Source organism: Oryctolagus cuniculus, chromosome 14 (genome assembly GCF_964237555.1).
Source record: "Oryctolagus cuniculus chromosome 14, mOryCun1.1, whole genome shotgun sequence".
In the NCBI taxonomy this organism is placed as follows: Eukaryota; Metazoa; Chordata; class Mammalia; order Lagomorpha; family Leporidae; genus Oryctolagus; species Oryctolagus cuniculus.
Genome location: NC_091445.1, coordinates 57,266,689 through 57,287,865, shown reverse-complemented (window position 1 = coordinate 57,287,865; position 21,177 = coordinate 57,266,689).

Genomic DNA, 21,177 nt, shown 5'->3' with positions numbered 1-21,177 from the left:
GTAACATTTGAAACCTGGAAAATGAAAGGTGATGTTGCTTACTCCAAGTGAATACTATTCTTCATCTGATTCTTTATCAGCTAAGCCCAGCTCTGATTATGCCACAATTTAGGAGTAAGGTGACATGCATGGGTAATGCCACCTGGATACCAAAGTCTGAAGTTAACACAGGGGGAAAGATTAATAAGCTTCCCATAGTCAATTTTATTTTATTTATTTATTTATTTTTTTTGTGGAAAGGGTTACTCCAGGCATCCCTAGTCTTCTGTTTCTTGCAGATGAATGATTAGGAAAAAAAGTAACATAATTCTCCATAGAAATATGAAATCTTCTGCATATTCTAATTGTAATAGGTGGAAAAGATGAATCTGGAGAGAGAAAGGAGGCACAAGATAAAGTCATGAGAGTTAGCCCTCAAAAGTTTTGAGTTGGCTTACCCAACTGGCTTGTCATTGTGTTGTTGTCCAGACCATATGCAAGGATCTAATTTGGTATACGAATGCAACAAGGGGGTCTCCTACTTTGGTCAGGGGAAAGGCGTCTGGCAGGTCTGTTCAGCATCACCATCTTATTTCTTGCCTTAAACTTGGCATCTCATTGTGAGAGCCTGTGCTATACATACGCACAATGAAGCCAGTTCATTTCAATCCAGGGAAATCTGCTGCTCATTCCTCCTAAACTGAGTGGTGGGTTCAGCCTCTTATGGGATGGCATGGTGGCACCTGGGCCCCAAAGTTGGTTGTTCTGCTCTGCAGCCTCATTCTGATATGAGTCAGGGAAGAATGAATGACTTTTGCCTGGCTGCCCAAGTATGAAAGCAGCTCGCCAGATTAATCATTTATTGTCTGAGAGGCTCTAGTCTCTCCCCCATTCCTCAGATTTCACTACTTGATGAGTTTGATGATGGGCTTTTACCGATGGTAGTGCATCAGTATGTATAGATTAGCCTGTTCACTAGTGTTTATTGGAAATGTCCTTTGAGCCTGTCAGGCTGAGTGGTAAGAGGAACTCTTACATGGTTCATACACATATGTTCATGTTAAGAGCAAGTCCATGACAAATTAGAAAGTGTGTGCATATGAAACATCCCAAAAGGATCTGAGCCTGCCAGGCACTGGAATAGAAATGCTACAGGACTTGGGGTGTCCACAGTCATCCTGATCAAACTAAGGACATTCTCCTGATTTTCTGTAGCTCATAGCAACCAAACCCCATTCTGACAAATAAATGAGAATGCCACAAATGGTTTATATGTACGAAGGTTTGCTGGTTGGATGGCTGGGATGGGGTCTGGCCAGCTAAGGGCTTCCAACTGCTTTTGTCCCCTAGAACCACTACACTGCCTCCAATCTCCAGCAGTCTCTCCTGTTTACCCCTGCGTGCCTCAGGAATGTTGCCATGATCATATGTAAGATGAGTGGACTTGTTTGGGGAGGTTTCTCTGGATATATGTTCTTAGGCCTAGCTGCACATTAGGAGAACCTGGGGAGCTTTCCATTTAAAAATCCACTTCTAGGCCCCACAAAACAATTGCATGGTAAGTTCTGGCAAAGGCTGGGCAATAACATTTAAAAAAAAGGGCTTTCTGGGTGATTTGAATGCACAACTGGGCTTGGGTACCACTTTTCAGGACTGAAATTCAGAACAGAGGATGAAGATACTGGAGGTGGAGGGTGAGGAAGAGAAATACCTGAGGAGCATGGTAGGGTTACTTGATTTGACTGAGTTTAGAAGATGAGGGGCCAGGTTGATCATACTCCCTCTGGAAGGTTTATTGTCTTTTATCTTCAGGATTTAGGATATTCACCTTCATTGGTCAGATTCACATTTCTAATTCCTACATGGCAATTCTTTGTAAGTGCTGAAGGGCAGGGCTTGTAGAAGGAAGTATCATCCACCCCACACATTTCTGCTACACCCAGAGGAGAAAAGCCTCCCTTGGAATGGCTAGGTCCAGGCGTTTCCATCGCTGACCAGTGCTGAGGATAGCCATGGTCCAGGGTGAAGACAGGAAATGGTGAGGAAGCATATTTGTTTATGGGAACAAGTTCCAAGTAGACAACTAATAAGAAAATGAAACTGAAACTTTACCTTCCCTGTATATACTAGAGAAAGATCATCCTTGAAACTTAGAGTGGATGTTTAAATTGCATAGGTAATAAATATGGTGACATTGTGTGAGTGTGTGTTTGTATACACAAAACACATCTTCCATTTTCTTCATCATCACAAATATCCATGGTCTAGAGAAGCAGGAAAGTTTAACCAAAACAAATTCAATAAGTGATCAGTTAACTGAATGGCCAAGTCTTCAAATATTCAGAGTGACAATTTTATCTGTCTACCAAAAAATGTTGTATACTCATAAGTGGACAAAAGTAACCATATCATATTGAAACTTAAACCTTTATTGGAAGAAACACAAATTAAGGCCTATGTGTTAGTTGAGAGAATTGGCCCAGGGATATTAAACATACCTAATAAATAGAAAGTAAATGACTTTTAAACATGTGAAAGAAATCAGAAGAGCCCCAAAATAATCAAGTCACAAAAAATTTGGGTTTATAACGAGTGGGATAGATTGACCTATAATTGCTTGCAAAGAGATGCAATAGAAAACCTGTAAGGCTATCAAAGGGTGAGGATGCAGGAGGAATCACCACAACTTACAATAACAGGGGAAGGACAGAGAACATAAGTAAAAAGATCAATAAATGAATAAAAAACATGAATTAAATCTTCAAAATCTTGGAGGGTTAACCATGCTAAAAAGATAGGAGAAGTTTGAATGAGGCACAGTCAAGGACAACCACATTACATGTTAAATTTTGGCTACTTGCTATATATCCTATACTGATGTTGATAGGCTACTTGGAAAGCTGGTAAAATGAATCAAAATTTTTGAAAAGCAGAAATGACATAGAAGAGAATTGGAGAGAGATTAGCATAAACTGAAAAATTTCCATATGAAAACCTGAAATAAAAATCAGCCAACTAAGACTTTGCAGAAATCCTCAAAATGTCAGAAGCCATCCTTTCCATTATAAATTGCTGTAAGCTTTATAAGTAGTTGCTTTTTAGAATAGATTCATTAGAATATCATTAGAATACCTGGACATTGACCATTTAGCATATGGACTTTTTGTGAATTGACCAGAATGGTAAGGTACATAGAGATAGTAGAGTTAGTCCTATTTTCCAGAGAAGCTAAGTTTCATAAATAAAGAAGCAAAAGTTCCTCTCTGCTTTATGTGTACAAGGGTGTGTGGTTACATGTTCATTAGAAATCTGAAGATTATAGAGTAGAAAATTTAGCTCCATGCTTGACATTTGAGAGGTACAATGAAAATAGTTCACAAACATATTGATGAAAGGATATCAAATAAGAAATATAATTGCCAGAAAACCTCCTAGCAAGGTTTTCAGAAACACACATGACACCATTGGAGCTCTTATGGAAAAGAATAAATCCCGAGCTACAGAGTTCCAAGTGCCAGAACACATGAGAAAATTGTCACTTCCAGATCTAGGATGGTATTTGGCACATGGTATGACATATGTCATCTTCACTGCTAGCAGTTTCTTATGCATATGCTTCCTCCAGCTAAAGGAGCCCATCCACAGTCTATTTTATCAATAGTGAAGACTTTCAGACGGGAAATAATCTTGCATGAACAAAACCAATTTATATCTAACCAATAAAACAATCTATATTGTACTGGTATGTTATTACCTTTGAGCCATTATTGCAAAAAAAATGCCAAACATTGATAGTATAGAGTAGTTCCATACTTACATGCTAACCATCCATGGTAAAGAAGAGTTTAAGAATGTTCACTAAACTTAAGGGGATTTCTGTGGATTCTCTTGCTAACCTTAAACAGAAAGCTTCCTTTTATATATTTTTGAAATTTGAAAGTTGTTTGTCATCTTGATGTTCTTTTTCTGAGATGAAGCACTGGAAGTTTTATTAGTTAATATGATTTAAAGATGTAACTTTTAAAAAGGAGTCTTGGTACAAATTTCTTGATCATGTCTGACTGTTCCAATAAAGTGAAATTATGTTAAGTAACTAATATGTAAATGCAATTTGTTAAGTAAAGCCACGTTCAGTCTCTTTTAATAGGTTTTTAAATGAAAAGAATGTGGCACATCATTTGTGAGTTCTATTTGAATTGTTTGCTTTCTCTCAAAAATGCAGGAAGGTAATACCAGAAACTAAAATAGACCACTATTTCAATGCTCATTTTAAAAGTGGACAAATGATTTTTAGGAAAGTGCATTTTACTCATTGTGGTAAGTAAATTTTTATAGACATAAAGAAGACTTACAGATCAACTTCAACTACTGTTTTTAAATATTGGAAAGAACCAAAGAGTTGTTTGGAAAGCAAATAAATGGAATTTGGAAACACCAAATACTTCAGAAAATGAGAGCTAATATTTTAGTTGAAGAAATACTTCTTCATACTGTTAAAGAGAGCACTGTCAAAGGATTTGCAAAAGTGGATTAGTACTTTTACCAATACTGTATGAACTTAGAGCCAGAGAACACATGCTTTGGTAAATCATTGTGGATGCACAGTGTCTTGCTTTCTGTGGTGGTACCATATTTGGTACAGTCTCCAAGGCGGGAAGCATTTATACTGCATCTTTCAGTTTGATCTTGGCAGGTTACAAGAATGGCACAAAAGCCTGTGTCAGGTATTCTGGCTCTCTTTCTTCTCAGTATTTGGTAGACTCTTCCCATGCCCTTTGAAATTAGACATGACCATGTGACTTCCTTTAAGCAAGGAACAGAGTGAAGATAATGTATTTCTGAGTGAAAACTTCAGCAGGTTCAAGAGCTTGCCCTTTGCAGTATTCTATTTCCTTCTGCCACAGTGAAGGGGTGACTCCAAGGAGCGTAGTCACTCTCCAAGCAGTAGTCTCTACCAGCATGGTTCCAGAGACCAGTTGACCCAGGGACTATGAGAAATAAGACCTTGTTCTTACATGTCATTGAGATCTGGGAGATTGTTTATTACTGCTTCGTAATGCTGTCTAATCTTACTTGATGTAACAATAACAAAACTAAGAGTAGTCTGATTAGCTGCTATCCAGATGAGAAAACCCAATGAAGGAAATAGAGAAGTTTTCAAAAAGTGTGTGGAAAATGCATATTATGAAAAAACTACGCACATATTTCTACATTTTTTGTAGCAAAAAACACTCTTATCATTTAATTCCATTTATTTATTTATTTGAGGGAGAGCTCCCATACACTGGCTCACTCCCAAAATTCCTATGTGACTGAGACTAGACCAGCTGAAGCTCAGAGCTGGGAATGCAATCCAGGCTTCTGACATTGGTGGCAGGAACCCAACTACTTGAGCCATCATCACTGCCTCCCAGAGTTGGCATTGGCAGAAATGTAGAATCAGGAGTCAGAGTCAGGAGTTGACCCAGGTACTCTGATGGAGGGATATTGTTCTTTAACTGACATCTGTAATCACTAGGCTAAATATGCATTTCCCATCCACAAACTTTTTGAGGGCTCTGCATGTATCAGACTATTTGCTAAACAGGTATTAGTTTTGAAAATATTTACTTATTTGAAAGGAGAGAGAGAGGGGGAGAGGGAGAGAAAGATTTCCAGCCACTGGTTCACTCCTCAGTTGGCTGGAACAGCCAGGCCTGGGCTAGGCTGCAGCTAGGATCCAGGACTCCATCTGGGTCTACTTCATGGGTGGGAGGGTCCCAAGTACTTGAACCATCATTGGTTGCTTCCTAGGAGCAGTAATCAGGGAGCTGAATTAGAAGTAAAAGTAAACTGATACTTAAACCAGGCACTCTGATATGGGATGTGGGTGTCCCAAGTGAGGAGTGTAACACCCTCCTTGAGGTACAACATTGTTTATGTCATGTGAAGAAATATATATCATGAAATAATTAATCAGCTTAACTGTGCTTTATACAGTTTTACTTGATTTTAATTTGTAGTCTTGCATTATTTTATTTTATGAGATAAGCGTTGGGGAACTGCTTCTGTATACATGACAGATAGTAAATACTTTAGGGTTTGTGGGCCTACAGTCTCTGTTCCAACTACTCAACCCTGTCACTAGCCACAGACAGTATATAAACAAATGAGTATAGCATTGTTCCAATAAAACTATGTATATAAACAGGTGGTTGGCCTGATTTGGACCCTTTATTGTGGTTTGCCAACCAGCTCTTACTAGCTATTGTATTTATGAGACAATGCTATTAGACCTGATAATATTGGCATTGTTTTTTCTTATGTGACCCAAACCAGCATATCTTCTTAAAAATAATTACATTTATTTAAAATGTTCCAAGTGGATTTCTGGTGTGGATAGGATAATCATCACCAATGGGGAAATTGTATTTACTATACAGTAAAAAAGGTGCATATGTAATTTTTGATTTGCTGAATCATGATTTTTAGCTATTTTAAATATTTTGTTTTATCTTAAGAAGGAAGTGAGACAAGAGGTTTGTTTGAAGTCATAGAGTCTACTACCTTGGTCTTCCAAATGAATAGAATAAGAATTAGGCTCAGAATTTTAAACAGATTTAAAATTTAAAGACATTATTTGGACTTTATCCTGGACTTTATTTAAAGACTGTGGAAATTGATTTTAGTTAATATTGAATAGAGCATGTGCTAAATGAATATATATGTGAATATGCACAGAGTGTATTAAGTTTCAGATTTAAGGTTTTTTCAAGGTAGGAGGGAAAGGAAGATGTAGAGTCCTGCTATTAACCTAATTTATGATGTTTACTTATTCCTACCTGTCTGACTAATGCTCCTTTTGTTCCCTTTATAATTCTTACTTTATATCTACCACCTCTGTCCCCCCAAGAGCTGCAAACATTAGCTGATTAATACCCAGGCTGCTGTGATCACTGAAAGTAATCTCTCATGGCACGTTGATATCTAAATCAACATAATATATCTAAATCACCTTTGCTAATCTGCTGGAATTTGCTTAGTGTTTCCTGAGCTTATATCTCCACCACAGCAGTGTGTTTGGAGAAAGAGGTATCCAGGACAGAAAGATAGGAGAATTCAATTCTGTAAAACAGAATAGGCTTTACTTTGGCTGTTTGAAACATTTCATCATAGTCCTCTCGCTCTCTCTTTTTTTAAAGTTTTCTTTCTTTTTCCCCCTTTGATTTATTTTTCTTTTTTGGCTTAGGTTGTATTGAAGAGAACTTTTCCACATACAAATCAACTTGCACGGCCATTTTCCCTTATATTTCATACTCTATTTCTCTGTACCCTCATAACATAGAAGAAGAAGAAGAAAGGCACTTGGGGCTGGAAAGAAGCGAATATTCTGGAAATCTGCAGTTCAGCTACATGTCATCTTGCAACACAGAATATCGTTTGATCACTTTTCTTGAAGACCTGGTATTATGGACTGAGTGTGTGTGTCCCCTTCTAAATTCACATATTGGAACCTTAACCCACAAGGTGATGATATCAGGGGCTGTGCTTTTGGGTGGAGATGATTAGTTCATTAGAGTGACGACCTCATGAGCGAGATTCGTACTTTATAAAAGAGAGACCAGCCGGCTCTCATCTCTTTTCAACATGTGAAGATATAAAGAGAAATCAGGGCTCTGCAGCCTGGAACAGAGCCTTCACCAGAGCCTGACCATACTGGCATCACAATCCTGGGTTCTTGGCCTCCAGCACTGTGAGAAACAAATTTCTATTGTTTATAAACCACCCAGCTTGTGGTACTTTGTGAGAGTAGCCTTAATTAAGAGACCTAGATTGTTGATTGTACCTAAATCTTGATTACTTGTATATTATATACTTCGCTGTATTATACACTTGGTCATGGATTGAATTGGCTACTATGGTGCTTTGAGAAATCACCTGTGAAAGACAAGCTTGTCTTGATCCCGAATCTTATTAGTGTGTTAAATTTATGACAAAAGGATTGTGCAGATGTGCAAGATCTTGAGATGGGGAGAATATGTGGGACTCATTAGGAGGGCACAGTGTAATCTCAAGGATTTTTCGAAGAGCAAGGCAGTGGGGTTAGAGTCAGGGAGAAGAAGGAGATGGGACCAGGGGTTTTAGTGATGAACTAGGCAGATGAAGGAAGAGATCATGAGGCAAGAAATGCAGGCAACCTCTAGAAACTAGAAAAGGGGAAGTGATTCTTGCCTGGTCTCCAGAAGGAAGACACACAGAGCAGTACTGCAGGTGTCCTGATTGTAGTCTTGTCTGACATCCAGAATTGTCCAACAATAACTCTGTGTTACTTTGTTACTTTCATCTGCAAACATTTGTGGCAATTTTTTATAATGGCAATAGAAAACCATTACATTTCCCTCCCTGGATTTTTAAGGAACACAAGCTAGTTTGAATTCACAATGAAAACCTATTAGAAAAATAACCAGCTTTTGATTGTCAACTATCAGACACATGTTTTGGTAAAAACATAAACTTGTTTTGGATTCTTTGTCATTTTATCTTTTTCCCACTTTGAGGGGTAATTGTGAGCTCTTAGAAATGCTTCTTATTTTAGACTAGCACTCCATTTGTTATGATTGCTCTGCCATTTGTTCTGATCATCCTGTATTTTCTTCTTGCTTTCTATGAAATCTAAGGAGCGCTGTGGGGAAGTGGGAAGCTAGCCTACACTAACTAGTGCTTCCAGAGCATGGGAAAGGGATGGGCCCATGGGCTGCCTTCCAATTAGATACAGAAAGTAGCCCCATTTTTTCCCTCAGGCCATTACCTGCATGCTCTGAGTGGGGACAGGAGCCCAAATCCAACAAGGGCAACAAAAATCTTCTCTTACCATTTAATTGGAAAAAAGAATAGGAAAAAAAAAACCAACAAAGTAATGTTACCTTTTCTCTGTACTCAAGTGACCTGTGTAATCTGGCTGTTAAAGGGAAAATAAAATTCCATTCTGTAATCAAGCAGTTTTTAGACTTGCCCAGTGCTAAGGTAAAAAGGGTATTTGCAGATAGAATAGACAGAATTATCTAAGGCTTTTAATAATAAACCTTGAAAACTGTTCAGTCACTTGGCAGAGGCACAGTCCCTACATGTCATTGCCATGCATGGTCAGTGCACTATTTGAAAAATCACCTTCCAGATGTGCAATTTGGGACATACTCAAGCTGACTTGCCCCAAACGGTAGAGTTAGAAACATACCAGGGGATTCCAATTCAATCCCATCAAGGTGGCATGTACCAATGCCATCTCACTAGTCCAAGCGATCAATTTCTGTTCACAATTGATCATAATGATAGGACTAAGAGCCAAAGGGATCACATAAACAAGAATAGTGTCTGCAAATACTAGCTGATAGAATAAAAAAGGGAGAGAACAATCCAACATGGGAAGTGAGATACACAGCAGACTCATAGAATGGCAGATGTCCTAAACAGCACTCTGGCCTCAGAATCAGCCCTTAAGGCATGCGGATCTGCCTGAAGAGCCCATGAGAGTATTTCAGGTGTGGAAAGCCAAGACACTCTGGCAAAAAAACAAAACAAAACAAAACAAAACAAAAACAACAACAACAACAACAAAAACCTGAATGAAAGATCTTCGCGAGTGAGATCCCAGTGGAAAGAACAGGTCATCAAAGAAGGAGGTAGCTTTCTCTGAAGGGAGGAGAGAACTTCCACTCTGACTACGACCTTGTCTAAATATGATCAGAGTCAGTGAACTCAAAAGGCTTCCATAGCCTTGGCAGCTCATGACAAGAGCCTAGGGTGATTACTGATGCCATAAACAAGAGTGTCATTTTGTTAAGTCAACAACAGGAGTCACTGTGCACTTACTCCTCATGTAGGATCTCTGTCCTTAATGTGTTGTACATTGTGATTTAATGCTATAACTAGTACTCAAACAGTATTTTACACTTTGTGTTTCTATGTGGGTGCAAACTATTGAAATCTTTACTTAATATATGCTAAACTGATCTTCTGTATATAAAGAGAATTGAAAATGAATCTTGATGTGAATGGAAGGGGAGAGAGAGTGGGGGGTGGAGGGAAGTTATTGGGGGGGAAGCCATTGTAATCCATAAGCTGTACTTTGGAAATTTATATTCAGTAAATAAAAGTTAAAAAAAAAAAAAGAAAAATCACCTTCCACTTCCTGTTGATTTATTCTACCAGTTACTCTTAACTCACTTAAGTTTCCAATTAGCCAAGAAGGAATCCCTTCCCTAAAGCATGGACAGCTGCAAAGTTTAAAATGTGGATTTCAGGGGTGAGTGTTGTGGTGCTGTGGGTTCAGCTGCTGCTTGGGATGCTCGTATCCCACACTGGAGTGGCTAGAATTGAGTCACACCTCTTCTTCAGCTCCAGCTACCTGCTAATGCACACCATGAGGGGCTGCAGGCGATGGCTTAAGTACTTGGGTTCCTGCCAGTCACGTGGAATATCTAGGTCGTTCCTGGCTCCTGGCTTCTTCCCAACCCAGACCAGCTGTTATGGGCATTTGGGGAGTAAACAAGTTAATGGAAGATCTGTCTCTCTTCATTTTCAAATAATTAAGAAATAAACTTTAAAAAATATAGATTTCAGTAAATACTCTTTTTGTACAGTCTTCGCCTTCTGCCTATTGGGATTGATTTGTTTCCATTTCCTACCTGATTTTAGAAAATATTTGCTTTTGAAAGTGGTTATTTGATTTATTACTCAAGGGAAAATAATTTATCTTTACATTTAGATTCAATTGAATTTGAAAAATTAACATATGATCATATATAAATTGATGTATTCTCAGAAGAGATATTAAGAAGTCAAGCACATGGTGCTCACTGGATTATTGATATTTTTCAAAATGATTTCTTTATTTGAAAGGCAAATTTATTCCTATATATTTGATTTTTTGTAGCTATTATGAATGGAGTTTCTTTTCTGATTTCTCTTTCAGAGAGATCATTGTTACTGTGTAAAAATGCTATTATCTTTTGTATGTTGATTGTGGGGAGCAACTTGGACTAGACTAAGTTACTGGAATTAAGACTTATTCTATGCATCTGCTCTCCCACAATATGGCGCTGGGAGAGGAGGAAACAGCTTCTACACAGCTGCCTCCAGTTCAACCAATAAACAGCAGGACCTGCTCCTGATTGGAGGAGAGCAGCATACTCGGCGTGTGGGTAGCAGAGTTGGGATTGGTGGAAGAGGACTATAAAGGAGGAGAGAGACAACATGCACCGGGAGCATCTATCTGAAGGAACACCTGTGCAGCCCCCAAGAGAGCCGGCCGGCGGTATGCCGCTCCCCTGCGGAAGTGGGGAAAGTGGCTAGGGGGAACCGCCCTTCCACGGAGGTGGAAGGGTCGGTAGCCAACCCGGGAAGAACCAGCAGCAAACCCGGGGAGGGCCGAGCAGACGAAAGAACAGCGCAGGGTCCTGTGTCATTCCTCCACGAAGAGGGGGAGTGACATAATGGTGCCGTGACTTGGATATGAAGCCTAGGCAGGGTTTAGTGTCGTTCCTCCATGAAGAGGGGGAGCGACAGTTGATTTTTTATCCTGCAGCTTTACTGAATTGGTTTATCAGTTCTAACAACTTTTTGGTGGAGAGTTAGGGTTTTCCATGTCCAGCATCATGTCATCTGTGAGTGTGGATATTTTGCCTTTCTCCTTTCCAGTTTTGATGCCTGTATTTCTTTCTCCTCCCTAATTGCTCTTACTATTACTTCCAATACTATACTGAATAAGACTGGTGTAAGTGGACATCCTTGTCTTGTTCCAGATCTGAGGGGACTGTGACAGAGAAGGCAGAGGAAGATTTCCCATCTGTTGATTCACTCCCCAAATGGCCATGACAGCCATCTGGGAGAACTCCATCTGGGTCTCCCAGATAGGTGGCAGGGATCCAAGTACTTGGGCCATCATCTACTGCCTTTCCAAGCATGCTATCAGGAAGCTGGATCAGAAGTGGAGTAGCTGGGACTGTGATATGGGATGCTGGCATTGCACACAATGGCTTAACCTGCTACACCACAACTCTGCCTCAATCTGTTGGTATCACACAAAGCAAGACAGGATGCTGTTATTTCCCTCCAGCAACTTCAGAGCTTACATGGGAGGCAAAATATCAATACTTGGAAAGGCTAGCTCATAAAGCACAAGTGCCACGTGAGCTTGAATTTAGGGGATGATGGAAAGTTAGAGGAGAATGAGAAGAGCGTGGGCTGGATGGGGAAACAGACCTTCTCAGATGAGATGGGGCTGTGTTGGCTTCAGAATGATGGGGAGGATTTAGGGATGTGAAGAGAGCCGAGGCGGCGATGAGGAGACAGCAACAGCAGTTACATTTCCAGGATAGAGAGGGTTGCTGGCTTGTGCTACAAAGTAGATGCTTTTATAATGTAACTGAAGGGCCACTGCCACAATTTCCTATTTCCTCTGAGATTCTAAACATTCCCAGGTCAGGCACAGCTTTCCCTCTGCTGCACCGGCCTCTGCTGTTGAAGCATGCTGGAGTCCTGATAGCAGACGCCTGTCCAACGGGCACAGACCGATTGTGAAGGCGTAGCCTCCTGTCGCTTCTCACTTAGCATTTGCTTCAGATAGATGAAAAAAAAAATCCTGGCAATTCGAAGCTTTGCAGTATCAACAAAATCTGTGTTAAGCTCATCCTTATCTGTAGTTCCTCTGTAAAACCTGGTGTTCCAGGTTCCCGCTGAGGTTGAATTTCAAAAATTTCAAGACTTTGTTTTGTTTTAAATAAAATGTGTTTTCTTTCCCTTATAAAATTTTTTTTTGTTTATTTGAGAGGCAGAGACAGGCAGACAGAGAGCTGGTTCATTCCCCAAATACATACAACAGCTGGGGCTGGAACAGGGCCTAAGCTGGGAACTGGAAATTCAATCCAGGTCTTTCCCTGAGGGTGACAGTTACTTAAGTCATCCCTACTGCTTCCTAGGGTCTGCATTAGCAGGAAGCTGGAGTCAGGACCAAGAGCCAGGAATTGAACCCAGGCACAGTCACAGTTCTTACCTTGAAATTAAAAAAGAACAATAAATTTTTGTCTTGCTTTGTAGCCTGAGAGTACAGCAAACTCTGAAAAACTGCTCTTTGAAAGCAAAAGCAGAGTGGGTTACGTCAGATTCTGTTTTGAGGCACGACTTCCTAATTATCTTGCAGGATTCAGAAACCTTTTAGGAGAAAAACCTAATTTTGGAAATAGACTTCTTTCCAAGGATGAAAATGTGCCACGTGGCTGAGTGCTGTCACTGTAACTGAGAAGGAGAATTTGCAGGCTGCTTAGGAGGCCAGCAGCCATGGCACTGCCTGTACTGGTTTTTAATATGCATACTCTTAGAACAGGCCCACAATCCACCTTCTTCCAGTTCTTAGTATTAGCTTGACCGCAAATGTTCACAACCAGATACTATATTCCATGGCTCACTTGCACAAAACCCAAGCTTTTTAAGTCAACAAATGCTTTCACATTTACATCAGGTTTTCAGCAAGATTTTTCCAAACTCCCTCCTTTTGTGTACCATTTTCAAAGCCAAGTACACTACTCCTTGCTGTCTGTTCTTAGCACCTAAATGATCTCTCCAGAATTTCTGTACTCTAATTTGATTCCATGGGCTCTAATTCCATATTTGCAACCACCTTTTTGGATGTAGGCACCTATATTCTTTAAGTCTGAAGCCAAGCTTATTTATTTTGTTCTTAAGTCACTGACATGTCCAATTTCAGCTAATTACCTCGCTGTTCTCCCTGATACTCAAACTCAGGACCTTATGCACATTCATGAGCCCTTCTCTTAGCTCCCATCTTTCTTCTGTAGTGTCTCCATCCCCAGAGGGCCTTCTGTTTGATTTCAGGCTCACCTAATTTCTTACTGAATTGAAACCATGGACATCTTATTTTTATTTTTAATTTTTACTATCTTCAATGTGCTGTTTTTACTGGCTCCAGTAAAGCATCTTCTGAAAACATAACCTGGTCAGCATAGTTCCTTTCAAAATCCTTTACCTAAAGAAAAATGTCCAAAGGTCTTGGCACGAGTTACGTGCTCCTTCACAATCGGACACTAACCTATTTTTATTTTATTAATTTCCCACCCAACATCATTGCAGACTGTTTGCTCCAGATGCACAGAACACATTAGTCCTTTCTTACATATATTGTTTTCTGTTAAGCCCTTTTATGTTTTCTTATTTTCACTTGAAATTCTTTCCACCTGTATCTACACGTTAAAATACTGTCTGTCCTTCAAAACATTTCTGATGACACCACATCAGTAACTCATTCCTGATTCTTCTCTTTCAAATTCTGTCGCCCTTATCTTCAGTGTCTGTCTTCTGGCACATTTCAAGCTCTGACTTATGGAATAATTTAATAGAAGGAAGTTCAGAACTGTCATCACAAGTTCAGGTTCAAGTCTTAAGTTTTTCCTTATCTGTGATATTGAGCAGGATATTTAATTTAATTATTTAATTCCTTCCTGGCCATTAAGAAGTGAATGCTATTCATTACTTTTAAGGGATAAAATATATAGATATCCTTATTAAGATATGAAGGGCCACAAATGTGGTTTATTAGTATTTGAGAAATAAGAAGATGGTTATGGTGCTAAGACTATGCTAAAACTATTTTGATTGACCTGGCTAGGAATGGACTAATGAGAAATAAACACAATTGGGAGAGAGCAGTCCAAAAATTTTTTTTAGATTGACCATAGCTATCTCTGTGTTCAAAGAACTAATTGCTACCATCATGTAAGTAAAACCCCATGGTTTGGAGGATATGGTGAAATCTTGGCTTAACTGCTGAGCTGATCTCTACTAACCCTGTGTCATAGAATAAGTTATCTTGTGTTGAGGAGCCTTGATTCTCTCTCTTTAAAAATAATTCACTGGTGAAGACCTGCATGGGTCTGCTGTGAAAAGCATGAATGTTGGGAAGTAACTTTTCTTTTTCTTTTTTTTTTTTTTACTTTTTTAAAGAGTTAAACTTTTCTTTCCATTTTATTTGAAAGGCAGAGAGACAGATGGGATGGGGTAAGGGGATTGAGAGAGAGAGAGACAAGAAGGAGGAGGAGAAGGAGAGGGAGGAGGAAGGGAGGGGGTGAGAGGGCGGAAGGGGAGGAGGGGAAGAAAAGGAAGGTAGATGAGTAAGAGGATGAAGAGGAAGAGGAAGAATACAAAGAGACCTTCCACCTGCTGGATCACTAACAAAATGCCTACAATAACCAGGCTTGGGCCAGCCTGAAACCAGGAGCCCAGATTTCAATTTGGGTCTCTCCCCAGTTATTTGAGTAATTGAAGCTGCTCCCAGTGTATGCATTAGCAGGAAGCTAGAATTGAAAAGTAGAGTTAGGACTCCAACCCAGACATTCTGATATGGGATTTGGACATCCCAAATGACATTTTAACTGCTACACTAAACACCTGACCCTATCATTCCTTTCAGAATGGGGAAAGTGTAGGAAATTTAAAAGAAAACGATGTTGATTCCTTTGAGAAACAGAAGAGGATCTCATTCTCCTTGGTATCCCAAGGGAAAGGTGTCAGCTGTTAGGCTACTTGTAAACGTGGGCTTTCTTACACTGGAGGAATTTCAGGCAGCTCTGTATCCATCACAGAAGCTGGGATTGGAGGATGTAGTATTGATAAGGAGTGGATGTTCTCAAAAACCTGAAGTCCTTAAGTAGAGTCTAGGAGTTTTTAGGGAGGATTGGGAGACTCATTAGGTAGACATGTTGATTGGCAATTTACTTTCTTCCTCATTTTAGCCTTGAATTCTTGGGACACAGTGTGAAGATGGCCATCTACTCACAGACACATGAATGGGCATTGCTTTTTCTGTCTTTGTTGAATGAAGGCTGCATTGAAGCCTTCTGGTATCTCACCAGTTTTTTTTTTTTTTTTTTTTTTTTTTTTTTTTGATAGGCAGAATTAGACAGTGAGAGAGAAAGAGACAGAGAGAAAGGTCTTCCTTTTCCATTGGTTCATCCCACAAATGGCTGCCATGGCTGGTGCGCTGAGCTGATCTGAAGGCAGGAGCCAGGTGCGTCCTCCTGGTCTTCCATGTGGTGTAGGGCCCAAATACTTGGGCCATCCTCCACTGCACTCCTGGCCCACAGCAGAGAGCTGGACTGGAAGAGGAGCAACCAGGACAGAGTCCAGCGCCCTGACCAGGACTAGAACCCGGGGTGCTGGCGCTGCAGGCAGAGGATTAGCCAAGTGAGCCACGGCGCTGGCCCTCACCAGTTTTTTGATATCTGATTTAACTGCTGGGGGACATGATATAGCTTTAAAAATAATGATTTTTTCCAAGGCATCTGTTCTGCTCTTTATATAACAGTAAGACTAATTTATATTATAATCTTATGACTACATGATGGAGTGACTCAGATGCGTACATGTATATGGAAGGGGGTTGGGAGGACTTTGAGGTTTGTTGACTCTTGTCCTTTGACCTGTTGGTAAATCGTGAATATAAAGGTTTCTATGAGAGCTAAGTACTCATAAAGAGATGTGTATGAAGTACACATAACAAAGACTAAATAATCTAAATAATCAATTTACTACTTCGTTCCCTCTACCCTTTATCCCACACCAAATATTTTCCCCTAGGATTCAGAGTATCTCTGAAAAAAATACTGTATATAATATCAGATGGTCACACAATGAGTGGCACTGTATTCTAGAGGATTGTGAAGCTTTGTCTGCAATCATTGGGCAGGATGGTTACAGTCAATTAATAAAGTGTGCCATGCAAATGCCATAGGGGTGGTGGCAGCAGGCAAGCAATGTGTTCCCTATCATTGATATATGCAAATGACATGCGGTTCTTCCATGTAAATGTTGCTGGAATGATCCAGGGGCTGCACTCTGTGAAATGCACTGATAAACACTTGATGTCCAATTGCAAGCCCAAAAGTACTTGCCTAATTTTGAAATCTGATGGTATTGACTCTATATATGAAGTTGAATTTCTGTTGTGATTATTTAGACTATTGTTTCTATGATGGAAATCTCAAAGAAAAAAGCAAATGAAACCACTAAAATACTAATTCCACTTTGGGTTGGCATCACCTATAACAAAAGGAGCACTATTTTTCAAGATACAGCCAGCCTCACTTTGTCTGTTAGTTCACTGGCCTGGAAGTCAAATGGATAATGCTTTGGAAACTCGGTTGCACCATAATAAATAAAATGACCTATCACTACACACTATTGTAGCATTAGTTTCTAGAAGCATTACATGTACTTTTTGGAAATGGATTTTCATGATTTGGGGCCACTTCCCTTTGACCTGCGGAACTATTTGCAATAGATCGCAATCTTTCACCTCTATCTGGATAAAAGCTTCTACCCTTCCTACATTCTTCTTCCTAGAACTGATTCAAAGGCCCAGGCTAATAAATAAATAGAGGCTCCTTTTGCCGGTCTTCTCCATGGGAGCCCTGTAAGAATTTATTGATCCTCTTTGATCAAGAGCTGATTTCTTGTATCTAAGAACCTCGGAGAAAAAGCTCTCTCTTTTTTGAGGGAAAGGTGCAGTGGAGAGAGGCAGGTTGAGTATTTAAATTCCCAGAGCAGTGAAGTGACCCTAATCCTATACCATGTTTGCCTTCAATAGACTGTGGCGGTTTGTGAGAGTGACAGTGTGTAGACATTTTAGTTATGGCCAGATGAGACCCAATCTCATCTCATTCTTTCAGGGCCCCAGAGGATCTTTGGCTATATCGCCCAAATCCCCTCTCAGTTCCCTTTACATTTGTTAAACTGAGGCCCTGAGATTACAGTTAAGCCTAGCAATGCATGCCGCTCTAATGCTGATCATTAGCCGCCTTGTCCAGATGGTCCCGGCTCTCACTGACAGATATTAAGGCTAAATTGTTCATCTCTGGCGCTTCTTGTAGACTGCCCAATATGTTTACTGTGGTCCATTTACAGGAGAGTGACATTAAGCAGATCTGATGCTAGCATTCTGGCAGTCGCCCTGATGAGAAAAGCGGCCGATCTGGGGAGGAAAGTGGAGGTCGCAGCAAATGAGTAAGTTACATCCAAAAGCGCCAGCATTCGGAGGGCAGCTGACTCTTCTAGTAATCTGTCAGAGCCAGGTAGGAATCCCAGCTTAGTGCTCAGCTCACGCTGGCCCAGAGAAGATTAACAGTACAGCAACTGACACCTCAAACTACTTTCTTTTAAGTCGTGGAAGCAGCAAACTAGCAACGAAAACCACCAGCCTCCCACCCACCTTAAGGTCATCCTCATAAATGTCCATCGTGCTGAGATCAATGGGGTTTCTGGAGACGTGTATCACAGGAGGCTCACAACTCACTCCCATGCTGCTTAAAAGTTGCATTCTCCTTTTAAAGTTCAGTGCTAATGTCCACTTGATCTCACAGCTCTCTAGGCTTCATCTTTCTCATAACCCAGCCATCAACTCAGCTAATGCCTGTGTTTAGTTTCTGGTTCTGGGAGCCATAAATGCTTTATAAGGCCAAAAGGAGGTTTCTTCACTTTCCTTTGTTTTCACATGAAACAATAGGCAGTGACCATGTGAAGTGCAGAATGGCCATTTAGGAGCACCCAGTTCTGAGTGGTGATAACAAGTCTCTCTCTCTCTCTCTCTCTTTTTTTTTTTACAGGCAGAGTGGACAGTGAGAGAGAGAGAGAGAGAAAGGTCTTCCTTTGCCGTTGGTTCACCCCCCCCCCCCCCAGTGGCCGCTGCGGCCGGTGCACGGCACTGATCCAAAGCCAGGAGTCAGGTGCTTCTCCCGGTCTCCCATGCGTGTACAGGGCCCAAGGACCTGGGCCATCCTCCACTGCACTCCCGGGCCACAGCAGAGAGCTGGACAGGAAGAGGAGCGACCAGGACAGAAACCAGCGCCTTGACCAGGACTAGAACCCGGTGTGCCAGCGCTGCAGGTGGAGGATTAGCCTATTGAGCCCCAGCGCTGGCCAAGTCTCTTTCAAAAAGAAGAATGAATGGGGGCTGGTGCTGTGGCACAGCAGGTTAACGCTCTGGCCTGAAGCACTGGCATCCCATATGAGCACCGGCTGATCCAGCTCTCTGCTATGGCCAGGGAAAGCAGTAGAAGATGGCCCAAGTCCTTGGACCCCTATACCCACATGGAAGACCCAGAAGAAGCTCCTGGCTCCTGGCTTTGGATCAGCACAGCTCTGGCCACTGCAGGCAATTGAGGAGTGAACCAGCACATGGAAGACCTCTCTCTCTCTCTCTCTCTCTCTGCCTCTCCTTTTCTCTCTGTGTAACTCTAACTTTCAAATAAATAAATCTTTAAAAAAATGAGTGTCAATTATATGCAAGACATTTGGCTTCATGATATCATGGACCCAAGAAACTACAGTCAAATTCCTGTCATCAAACAACTTAGATTGAAACCACTAAGCCTGTTAATCAAATAAATTTTATTCTTTGGAAGCTCTACCATGGTTGCACAGTTTCTAGAAAGCAGTTAATTATTTGAGAGTCAGTTCATAACCATTAATTATAAGTATAAAGATTTTCAATGTAAAGAATCCTGGCCGCCTTTAAAAAGATGGGCTGGAGAATGCAAGAGGAGAAATGGGAAGATTTGTTTAATAACCTTGGACAGCATGGTGGGTGAGCGCTCATTGAATGCATCTTGTGCTGAGAGAAGGACAATTGCACAGTGGTGCTACTATTGTGGTCTTTGGTGACATCACCTATAACTTGTACCATTTTAGGCCCTGTGGTTTAAAGCAGACGTGTTTGTTTTTCCATTGGAAACAAAACAAGAACAAGAGATTTAGCCACTCCAGATACATGGAATCACTCTGTTTTGTACTTACTCATTTTTATGACTTCAGTGTGCTTTAGAGCAATGAAAATGAGCCTTCTACATGGGGAAAAATTTAATTTGAAAGGAAGCAAATTAATTTTCCTCTAAGGTTTTCTAAGTTCCATTCAGCGTTACTCTTTGATTGCAGTGGTGTTGGGAAAGAAAGAGAGTTTGGTGTGTGTACTGCAAGTTCCTGAAATCATCCTTCTTTCTCTGGTCTTCAAAGAATAGGAATTGTTCCATCCTACTTTTCTGCTTCAAACCACATTGTCTGGTGGTCAGACTTTGAACTCTGGTTGAGAATAGAATTAGCCTTCAGGAACTTTTGGGAGATATATAAAATAAGCAATGAACATTTCTCTGCTCTCTAAAGACTTTTTGTTGCCTTTCCAGATAATATCCCTGGTGGGCTATAATAAGCATACTTTAAAAAAATCTCTCTTGGGTCTCTACTGTCCCACTTTCTGGTTTTGAACAGCTACCCAGGAAACTATTATCTCTAAAACTGATTCTGGTCTTATGTGAAGAAGACAAATATGGCAAGATTCCCTCAGTCTTCCCCAGAGGTAGGATTAGAAAGTGAAGACTACAAGAATGAAGAGACATTTTAGGACTTTTCACTCAGTTTCATCTTTGGAACCTGATCTAAACATTTAGACAACATCCTTTTCTTTAGTGATAGGAAGTATGTACTTATTTCTGGTGTTTTTTTTCCCATCCTTTTTGTCATCTTGGGATTTGAGGATGATTGAAGTGTTTTATGTTTCCTAGTAATCTTTGATAATCAATTTACTGATTTTTCTGGAATAGTTCTAAAAATCTAACCTAAATATGAGGGTTTGAAGGAGAAAATTATTATGATTATTATTTAGAGATATTTATTTATTTGAAAGTCAGAGTTAGAGAGAGAGAGAGAGAGAGAGAGAGAAGGATTTTCCACCTGCTGGTTCACTCCCCAGATGGCCACAACAGCCAAGGCTGGGCCAGGCTGAAGCCAGGAGCTACATCCAGGTCTCCCAGGCGGGTGGCAGGAGCCCAAGGACTTGGACCATCTTCAGCTGCTTTTCCCAGGCCATCAGCAGGGAGCTGGATCAGCAGTGGAGCAGCTGGGACACAAACCAGCATCTATGTGGGATGCTGGCATCACAGGCTGCGGCTTTCCCCAGTAAGCCACACTGCCAGCCTGGAGATAATTTTTCTCACAACTCTATAGAGTTCCTGGAGTTGCCACTGTAGTATCTATGGGAACAGGAAGTTTTGCAAGTTCAAAGGACAAATTGCTGAATATTCTCAGCAAACCTCTTCTTCCCTTCCATCATTCTTGCTGAGTGATATCACATCTTTGATCTCTTAAACAAGAAGCATGGAG